At 47.0% G+C, this 10864-nt stretch overlaps 1 long non-coding RNA gene across 1 annotated transcript; it reads right to left on the minus strand.

Annotated features, from left to right (window-relative positions):
• Positions 1-345: 345 nt before the first annotated feature.
• Positions 346-9707, minus strand: LOC107969703 (uncharacterized). The gene is made up of 9 exons (XR_010153561.1): positions 9470-9707; positions 9320-9368; positions 8866-8987; positions 8320-8465; positions 2134-2240; positions 1874-2017; positions 1653-1723; positions 1386-1478; positions 346-798 (listed from the first exon to the last, which is right to left on the minus strand). It is a non-coding gene; the product is annotated as an uncharacterized LOC107969703 (long non-coding RNA).
• Positions 9708-10864: the final 1157 nt, after the last annotated feature.

Here is a 10864-nt window from a genome sequence, read left to right on the forward strand (position 1 = left end):
GTTAGCAGAAAGCATCCAGGAGAATCACATCTCCTGGGTGCTGGACCAATGATATAAAAAATTCTTCCCTGAGGGCAGTGACCAGGCAGGAGAGTCACATCACCTGGGTTCTCAACCAGTGATAGGTTACCATTTCTTCCTGAAAGTAATGCACATGGAGGAGACACACATCACCTGGTGGCTGGACCCTGCAATATGTCACAATCTTTCCTGTGGGCAGGTAGAAAAGGAGTCACATCTTTTATGTAATGAATGCAGATAAATGTCACAAAAACCCCTGCAGACAGGGCTGAGGCAGGAGCCTCCCATCTTTTAGGTGTTTGGCCCAGTTAAATGTCACAATACCCAAAAATGTGGTTCGCAGGCAGAAGAGAAGGGTCACATTGCCTAAGTGCTAGTTCCAGTGATATGTCTCAATTTTTCCCTTTGGCAGGGTCCAGGGTGAAGAGAGGATTCACACAGCCTAAGTGATGAAGGAAAATATATGTCCTAATATGCCCATGAGCAGGGCCTATATGAGACAGTTGCATCAGCTGTATGTTGAACCCAGTGATATGTCAAAACATACAATTTATGCAGGGCCCAGGCAGAAGAGAGTGTCATAACCTAGGTGTCAGTCCCAGTGATACATCACATACATCACAATGCCTTATTTTTTTTTGTTGTTTTTTTTGTTTTGTTTTGGCGAAGTCTCACTCTGTCACCACGGCAACCTCCACCTCTTAGGTTCAGCGTCCAGGGATATGTCCCAATCCCTCTTTTTGTCAAGGCCCAGGCATAAGTAGAGAGTAGCATCACCTGGGTGATGAAAGAAAAGATATGTCATCATACCCCTGCAGGCAAAGCCCATGCAGGAGAGTCACATCACCTAGGTGTGGGGCCCAACGATATATTAAAATCTCTTCTTGGGTATATCCCAAGCAGTAGAGGAGAGTCACATCACCTAGGTTCTCAGTCCAGCAATATGTCACAATGCCCCTTGAGGGGAAGGCCCAGGCAGGAGAGTCACATCACTTAGGTTAGGGGCCAAGAGATGTGTCACAATGTTCCCTGTAGGAAGGGCTCAAGAAGAAGAGGAGAGTAACATGACCTAGGGGCTTGGTCAAGTTATGTGTCAAAATCATACTTGTGAGCAGGGTCTAGGCATGAGAGGAGAGTCACATCAAGTAAGTGCTGGGCCACGTACATGATGTATCACAATAACCCATATAGACAGGTCCCAGGAAGATACCACCTAGGTGCTAGGTCCAGAAATGCATCACAATGTCTCTCATGGGCAAACACCAGGAAAAAAAGGGAAGGGGATAACATGAACAATCTGATGGGCCAAGAGATATGTCACAGTGCCCACTGTGGGCAGGGTCCAGCCAGGAGACGCACATCACCTTGGTGTTGGACCCAGGAATATGTCATAATGCCTTCTGAGCGCAGGCCCAAGGTGCCCAGCAATATGTTACAATCTCTTCTGCAGGCAGAACCTAGAAAGAAGAGTTGAGTCACACCAGCTAGGTACTGGGCTCAGCAATATGTCACATTAGTTTTTGTGAGAAGGAACTAGGCAGGAGAAGAAAGTCACATCACCTGGGTGATGAGCAAAGAGATATGTGACAATGACTCCTATAGGCAGAACCCAAACAAATTAGTTACATCACCTAGGTTTTGGACCCAGCAACATGTCACAGTGGCCCATGTTGGCAGAGCACAGGCAAGAGAGTCACATAACCTGTAGGGGACAGCAGCGATATGTCACAATGCTTACTGTGGACAGTACCAAGGCAGAAAACAGAACTTCCATCATCTGGGTGCTAGGCCCAGTGATATGTTACAATGTCCCATGTGAAAGCACAGAAGCAAGAGAATAGAGTCACATCACCTAGTTTCTGGTCCAGCGATATGTCACAATTTCATCTGTGGGCTAAATCCACGCAGGAGAGTAAACTATACAGAGGCATATGGCACAATCGTGCTTGCAGGAAGGTCCACAGATGAGATCAACAATTCTGTACATATCCTGCTTCTGTGGGCACCAGGAAGGCAGGAGAGGAGACTCACATTACCTGGGTGCAAGGCTCTGTGATATGTTACAATGTCCTTTTTGGGTAGCACCAAAGCAGGAGAATAGAGTTACATCACCTAGGTGCTGGGTCCAGCAGTGTGGCACAATCCTATCTGTAGGCTGTGCTGGTGCTGAAGAGTCACATTACTCAGGTGCAAGGCAGAGGTGTATGTCAAAATCACACCTGCAGGAAGGACAGGGGATGAGATTAACAATACTGTACATATCCCGATTCTAGGTATGAGAGTCAACACCTCCTGTATGTTGGTTCTAAGTACACTAGTCACAGTCTCTGAAATGAACTGAATCAGTGCATGAGAAACTCAATCCCTCTTACCACTGTGCCTCCTTAGTGGAATCACAGCCTCACAGGTGGGTCAAATTTTAGTCTGAAAGTCACCAACTTACCTTTGAACTGGATCCACATATGAGAGTAAATTTTCCACCTTGCAACTGCATCTGTGTGAGATTCAGAACCTCAACAGTAGGCTGTGTTCATGTGGGAAGATGACAACATTTACTGTCGGCTGGGTGTACATATGAGTGTCAAAATCTCAACTGTACTTTGGGCCCAGTTAGAACATGCTCTGTACCAGCCAAGTGTTTTATAAGGTATGCATAAGAGTCACAGTCCTTTGTGACTGGGAGACATTCGTGCTGGTTTGGACTCATGATTGTGCCAGTTATAAGAGTTAACTTCTCTGCAATGGCTCAGTCCAGATATAAGAGTTGTCCCCTGCCTATAAGCTTGGCTTACTAAGGAGTCACCACCTCTGCTGTTGCCTAATGTTCACATATGACAGTCACAATTTCAACTCTGCACTGCATCCACCTGTAAGATTTAAGACCTCACCAGTGGGCTCTGTCCATGGATGAGGGTGACAGTCTTTTTTATTTTTATTTTTATTTTTGAGACAGAGTCTTGCTGCATCACCCAGGCTGGAGTGCAGTGGCAAGACCTTGGCTCACTGCAAACTCCACCTCCCAGGTTCAGCCAATTCTCCTGCTTCAGCCTCCTGAGTAGCTGGGATTACAGGCGCTCACCACCACGCCCAGGTAATTTTTGTATTTTAGTAGAGACACGGTTTCACCATGTTGGCCAGGCTGGTCTTGAACTCGTGACCTCAAGTGATCCGCCCACCTCGGCCTCCCAAAGTGATGGGATTACAGGCACGAGCCACCACCCCGGCCGACGGTCTTAACAATTGGCAAAGTGTGCATACAAAAAACACAATTGCACCTGTTTGCTGGGCCCTGTTATGACACTATATTACCCGAGGGTTTATACAATATGTGAGAGAGTGTAATTTTCTCTGACCATCCTAAAGAGGAGAGCTAGGATTTTATCCGTTTTCCTAAGCCTAGCTATGAGAAACAGCATCTCTTCTATTGGCTAGTTTGAGGCATGAGAGTCAACATCGCACCTATGATCTAAACAAAGATATATGTCACAGTCTCATCTGTGGATAGGGCATGCACAGGAGAGTTACGTCATCTGGGTGCTGGGCCAGAGATATGTCACAATCTTCCCTGACAACAGGAATCAGGCAGAAGTGTTATCACCTGGGTGGTTGGTCAGAGATATGTTACAATTTCCTCCTGAAAGCAGGGCACACTCAGTAGAGTCACATCATTTGGGTTCTAGGCCCAGTGATATGTCACAGTGCTCCCTGTGAGCAAAGCTCAGGCAGGAGAAACACATCACCTGATTTCTGGGCCAAAAGATATGTCACAATCTCTCCTATGAGCAAAGCCTTGGTATAAAAAAAGAGTCACATCAAACAGTTGATGCTCCCAAAGATATGCCACAATGTTCTCTGTTATCAGGGTTCATACAAACAACCCATGTCACCTTGTTGCTGGGCCCAGCAATATGTCACAATGCCTTTTGAGGTCCAGGCCAAGACAAAACAGTAATGTCACATTGTTGTTAAGCTCCACAAGATGTCTTAATATCTCTTGCAAGCAGAACTTATGAAGAGTCACATTTGTTTGGCACTGGGACAAGTGAGATGTCAAAATTCCCCATGTGAGCAGGGACCAGGTAGGAAATGAGAGTCACATCATCTGGGTGATGGGTGAAGAGATATGTCATGATGTTCTAGAACCTAGGCAGTAGAATTACATTACCAGGTGTCGGACCCAGCAATATGTCACAATTGCTTATGTGGTCAGGGCACAGGCATGACAGTCATATAACCTGGGTGTAGGCCCAGAGATATGTCACAATGCCCCCTATGGGCAGTGCCAAGGCAGGAGAGGAGACTCACATCACCTAAGTGCAGGGCCCAGCGATATGTCACAATGTCCTCTGCAAGCAGCACCAATGCATAAGAATAGAGTCATATCTCAGATCTGGGTTCAGCAATATTCACTATCCCATCTGTGGGCTGGTCCCAGGGAAGACAGTCAGATTACTCAGGTGCTGGGGAGGGGAAAATGTCACAGTTAAATCTGCAGGAAGGTCCAGGGATGATACTAGCAATCCCATACATGTCATGATTTTAGGTATAGGAGGTTAACCCCTTCTATATGTTGTGTCTAAGAACAGGAGTTATAATCTCAACGGTGGACTAAAATTGTGCCTGAGCGCCTCAACTCCTCCTGTGGACTTTGTCTAATTAGTGAAGTCACAGCCTCATAGGTGTGCTGAATCTTGCTCTGAGTGTCATCAACTCACCTGTGGACTGGATCCACATCTGAGAGTCAAGTTTCCGACCTTTGACTGCCTATGGGTGTGAGATTCAGAACCTCAAAAGTGAGCTGTGTTCCTTTTTTTTTTTTTTTTTGAGACGGAGTCTCACTCTGCAGCCCAGGCTGGAGTGCAGTGGCACGATCTCGGCTCACTGCAACCTCCGCCACTCGGGTTCATGCCATTCTCCTGCCTCAGCCTCCCGAGCAGCTGGGACTACAGGCGCCCACCACCATGCCCAGCTAATTTTTTGTATTTTTAGTAGAGACGGGGTTTCACTGTGTTAGCCAGGATGGTCTCGATCTCCTGACCTCGTGATCCACCCACCTCGGCCTCCCAAAGTCCTGGGATTACAGGTGTGAGCCACCGCATCCGGCCAAAAGTGAGCTGTGTTCATTTGAGAAAATGATGATGTATACTGTTGGGAGGGTGTGCATACAACTATCACAATCTCCTGTGTTCTGGGCCTTGTTAATACCCTCTTTAAAATACCCAAAAGCTTTATACACTATGAATGAGAATGATAATTAACTCTGAGATCATGTTTGTAAACACCCATGACCATACCTGTGGCCCTAAGCCCAGATATGAGTGTCAACATCTCTCCTATTGGCTGGGTCCAGACAGTAGAGTCCTCATCTGCTTATGTTCTGGGTTTAGAAATGTGTCACCATTCCAACTGTAGCTGGAGGCTCACATATGACAGCCACAATTCCAAGTGTGGACTGTGTTTGCATGGGAAATTCAAGACCTCGGCAGTGGGCTCTTTCCATGTGTGACGGTGATAATCCTAATGATTGGTGAGGTGCACATATGAGAAACACAATTTCATCTGTTTGCCGTGCCCTGTGATGACACTTTCTGTAACACCTGAAGGCATTATATGATAGGTAGGTGGGTGGCAATCCTTTATAACCTTCATACAAAGAGGAGACCCAGGATGTTGTCCATTTTTCTAAGTCGAGCTATGACAGTATTTCTTCTAATAGCTCATTTGACGTATGAGAGTCATCATTGCACTTGTAAGCTGACTACAGTATATGTCACAATTTCACCTGTAGGTAGGGAGCTAGCAGGAGAGTCACATCACCTGGATTTCAGCCAAGGTATCTCACAATCTTCCCTGAGGGAGGGAGCCAAGCAGGAGTGTCACATCACCTGGGTGCTCAGCCAGGGATATGTTACAATTCTCTCCTGAAAGCACAGCACAGGCAACAGACTCACATCACCTGGGTGCTGAGCTCAGCACTATGTCACAATGCTCCCTGGGGACAAGACAGAGGCAGAAGAGCCACATCACCTGGTGTCTGCTTCCAGGGATATGTCACAATCTTTCCTGTGCAGGCCAGGGTACCGGCAAATATGAAATGTCACACATTCTAGGTCATGGATGCAGATATATGTCACAAGGTCCCTGTGGGCAGAGCCTAGGCAGGAGCATGCAATCCCATAGGTTTTGGACCTAGTAATGTTTTACAATACCCAAAATATGTGAAGCCCAGGCAAAACAAGAGAGTCACATCACCTAGGTGCTGGGTTCAGTGATTTGCCACAATTCCCCCTTTTGGCAGGGTCTAGTCAAAAGAGGAGAATTATATCACCTGGGTGATGAATGAAAAGATATGTTATAACATCTCTGTAAGCAGGGCCCATGCAGGAGATTCACATCACCAAGGTGTTAGAAACAGTCACATGTCACAATACGCAATGTACAGGAGGAACCAGGCAGGAGAGGAGAGTTACATCCCCTAGGTGCTGGACCCAGCAATATATTACAATCCCTTCTTGGGAAAAGCCCAGGAAGTAGAGGAAAGTCACATTACCTGGGTACTAGGCCCAGTGATATGTCTCAATGTCCTCTGTGAAAAGCACTAAGGCAAGAGAAGACTCACATCACCTAAATGCTGGGTCCAGCAATATGGCACAATCCCATCTGTATGCTGGGCCCAGGCAGAAGAGTCAAATCACTCAGGTGCTGGGCAGAGGTGTATGTCACAATCACATCTGCATGAAGGTCAAGGTATGAGATTAACAATTTAACACATTTTCTAGATCTAGGTATGACATATAACACCTCCTGGATGTTGGGTCTAAGAACATGAGTCACAATCTCAATGATGGACTGGATCTGTGTGAGAACCTCAATCCCTCCTGCAAACTGTGTCCCCTTAGTGGAGTCACAGACTCACAGGTGTGCTGGATCCTGGTCTGAGACACACCTCCCTTATGAAAGATAGTTACACATGTGATTTGATTTTTCAAGTATGTCTGCCTCTGGGTGAGATTCAGAACCTCAACAGTGAGCTGTGTTTATGTGGAAGGATGACAGTCTTTACTCTTGGCAGGCTATGCATATGAGTGTCACAACCTCCCCTGTGTGCTGAGTTCTGTTAGGACATTCTTTGTACCTCTTGACAACTTTACACAGTATGTGAGAGAGTGTTAATTCTTTATGATCTTCATACAAAGAGGAGACCCAAGACATTACTCATTTTCCTAATCCTGGCTATGAGAGACAGTATGTCTGCTATTGGTTACTTTGAGGTATGAGAGTCATCATTGCACCTGTAAGCTGGGCCAAGATATGCATCACAATCCACCAGCGAAGAGGGACTGAGCAGTAGAGTCACATCACCTGGGTTTGGGGGCAGTGATATGTCACAGTCTTCTCTGAGGGCAGAGACCAGGCAGCAGTGTCACATCACCTGGGTGCTGGGCCCAGTGATATGTTAAAATGTTCTTTGTGGGCAAGGCCCAAGCAGGAAAAACACATCACCTGATTGCTGAGACCAATGGTATGTCACAGCCCTCCCAGTGGTCAGGGTGCAGGCAGAAGAGGGGAGTTAAATCTCCTAGATTACGGATGCAGAGATATGTCACAAGGTCCCCTATGTGCTGGGCCCAGGCAGGAGCGTTCCATCCCATGGCTGTTGAACTCAGTGAAATGTCACTATACCCAAAAGGTGCCAGGAACAGGGAAAATAAAAGGGTCACATCACCTAGGTGATGAAAAAGATATGTCGTAATACTTCTGTGGGCAGTTCCCATGTCATAAAGTCACATCACCTTGGTGTTGAATCCAGGCATATGTCACAATACACAATGCATGCAGGGCTTAGGCAGAAGAGGAGAGTCACATCACCTAGGCGGTGGGCCCAGCAATACATCACAATTCCTGCTTGGGCAAAGCCCAATCCATAGAAGAGAGTCACATCACCTATCTACTGGGCTCAGCAATATGTCACACTGTCCTTTGTGGGGAGGGCCCATGCAAGAGAGTCACATAACCTAAATGATGGGCTCAAAAATATGTCAAAATGCCCTCTGTGGGTAGGGCTCAGAAAAAAAAGAAAATCACATAACCCAGGGGCTGGGTCCAGCTATATGTAACAAACACCCCAGTCGGCAGGGCCCATGCATGAGAGAAGAGTCACATCACCTAGGTGCTGGGTTCAGTGCACCATACTGAGACCTTGTCTCTACTAAAGTAACAATACTTTTTTGGCATGGCCCAGGCAGAAGAGGAGTATCACATCACCTAGGTGATTAATAGAAAAATATTTTATAATACCTCTATGGGCAGGGCCCATGCAGGAGAGTTGTGTTATCCAGGTGTTGAAGCCAGTGACATGTCTCAATACACAACGTATGTAGGTCCCAGGCTGGAGAGGAGAGTCACCTCATCTAGGTTCTTGACAGAGTGATATGACACAATCCCTTTTTGGGTAGAGACCAAACAGTAGAGAATAGTCACATCACCTAGATGCTGGGCTCATCAATATGTTACAATACCCTGAGAAGAGGGTCCAAACAAAAGAGTTATATCATCTAATTGAGGGTCTCAGAGATATGACACAATGCCCCCTGTGGGTAGGGCTCAGGAAGAAGTGTGCAGTCACATAACCTTGAGGCTGGGCCCAGCTACATGTCAAAATCACCCCAGTGGGCAAGGCCCAGGCATAAGGACAGAGTCACTTCATGTAGGTTCTGGGCCAAGCAATATGTCACATTCCCCACTGTGGACAGGTCCCAGGAAAAAGAGAGTCATATAATCTCAGTGATCAGCCAAGATATATGTTACAGTGACTTCTGTGAGCCGGAATAAGAGTCATATTACCTGTGTGCTGAACTCATCAATAAGTCACTCTCTCTTCGGTGGGCAAGCCCCAGGCAGGAGAGGGGACACATCACCTTGGTGCTGGGCCCAAAGTTATGTCACAATCTCTTTTTGGGCAACATCTAAGAGAGGAGAGACACATAATATAGTCAAAGGGCCCAGAGATATGTCACAATGCACCTTGTAGGCAGGGTCCAGGCAGGAGACTCACATCACATTGGTTCTGGGCCCAGCAGTATACCACCATGCCTTCTGAGGGCAGTGCTAAGGCAAAAGAGTAATGTCACCTGGCCGGGTGCGGTGGCTCACACCTGTAAACCCAGCACTTTGGTAGGCTGAGAGGGACTGGATCACCTAAGTTCGGGTGTTCGAGACCAGCCTGACCAACATGCAGAAACGTCATCTTTACTAAAAATACAAAAACAAACAAACCAACAAACCAACACAATATCACCTTAGTATTAGGCTCGCTGACATGTCACAATATCCCCTGCAAGCAGAACCTAGGACAAGGAGGAGAGACATGTTAGCTAGGTGTGCACCCAGTGATATGTCACAATCCCTTCTGTGATCGGGGCCAGGCAGGAGAAGAGAGCCGCATTACCTGTGTGATGGGTGCAGGTATATGACACAATGTCCTCTGCAGGCAGGGCCTAGGCAGTAGAGTTACATCACCTGGGTGTTGGACCCAGCAATATGTCACAATGACCCACATGCACAGGGCACAGGCAGGAGAGTCACATAACGTATGTGTGGGACCCAGCGATATGACACAATGCCCCCCGTGGAAGAACCAAGGCAGGAGAGAAGATTCACACCACCTGGGTACAAGACCCAGTGATGTCACAATGTCCCCTGTGTGCAGTGCCAGGGCAGTAGAATAATCACATTACCTCAGTGTTGGGTCCAGTGATATGTCACAATCTCTTCTGTGGGCTGGGCCAGGGCTGGAGCACCAACTCACTCTGGTGCTGGGTAAAGTCATATGTCATAATCACACTGTCAGGAATGTTCAGCGGTGAGATTATGCATCTGGACTGGGAAGAAGCAACACATCAAAAATATGACCAGACCATCCACGGCGGCTCATGCCTGTAATCCCAGCACATTGGGAGGCTAAGGTGGGAGGATACGTGGAGCCCAGGAGTTCAAGACTACCCTGGGGGCTATATGGCGAGACATCTTTATTAAAAAATGATAATTAAAGTTTAAAAAGTAATATATATAACCAGAGCCTGGACAACATACTGAGACCATGTCTCTACTAAAAGAGATAGATAGATAGATAGATAGATAGATGATAGATAGATAGGTAGATAGATAGAGCCAGGCACGGTGGCTCACGCCTGTAATTCCAGCACTTTGGGGGCCAAGGCCTCACTCAAAAAGAAAAAAAAAAGAAGAAAAAAGAAATCTAAAACAACAGCAACTTCAGTGTGCAGGAAGGAGCATGAGAAAGACAAAAGAAACAGAAAAAGAAAGAAAGAAATAAAAATAAAACAGCGGCCAGGCGCAGTGGCTCACGCCTGTAATCTCAGCACTTCGGGAGGCCAACGCGGGCTGATCACCTGAGGTCGGCAGTTCGACACCAGCCTGACCAACATGGAGAAACCTCGTCTCTGCTAAAAATACAAAATCAGCCAAGTGTGGTGGCACATGCCTGTAATCCCAGCTACTCGGGAGGCTGAGGCCCAAGAACCACTTGAACCCAAAAGGCGGAGGTTGCAGTGAGCCGAGATCGCGACTTTGCACTCCAGCCTGGGTAACAAGAGCAAAACTCCGTCTCAACAAACAAACAAACAAAAAACAGCAACTCGATGTACTGTGGAAACAAACTTGAAGTGGGGCTAGGAAAACAAAAAAGAAAACAAAAACAGAAAGAGCCCCTGAGCCTCAGCTACTCGGGAGGCCGAAAAGAAAGGATTGCCTGGGTGAGCCCGGGAAGGTGGAGGTCGCAGTGAGCAGTAATCGCACCCTCTACTGGATCTTAGCGGTTCTG

Source organism: Pan troglodytes, chromosome 20 (genome assembly GCF_028858775.2).
Source record: "Pan troglodytes isolate AG18354 chromosome 20, NHGRI_mPanTro3-v2.0_pri, whole genome shotgun sequence".
NCBI lineage: Eukaryota > Metazoa > Chordata > Mammalia > Primates > Hominidae > Pan > Pan troglodytes.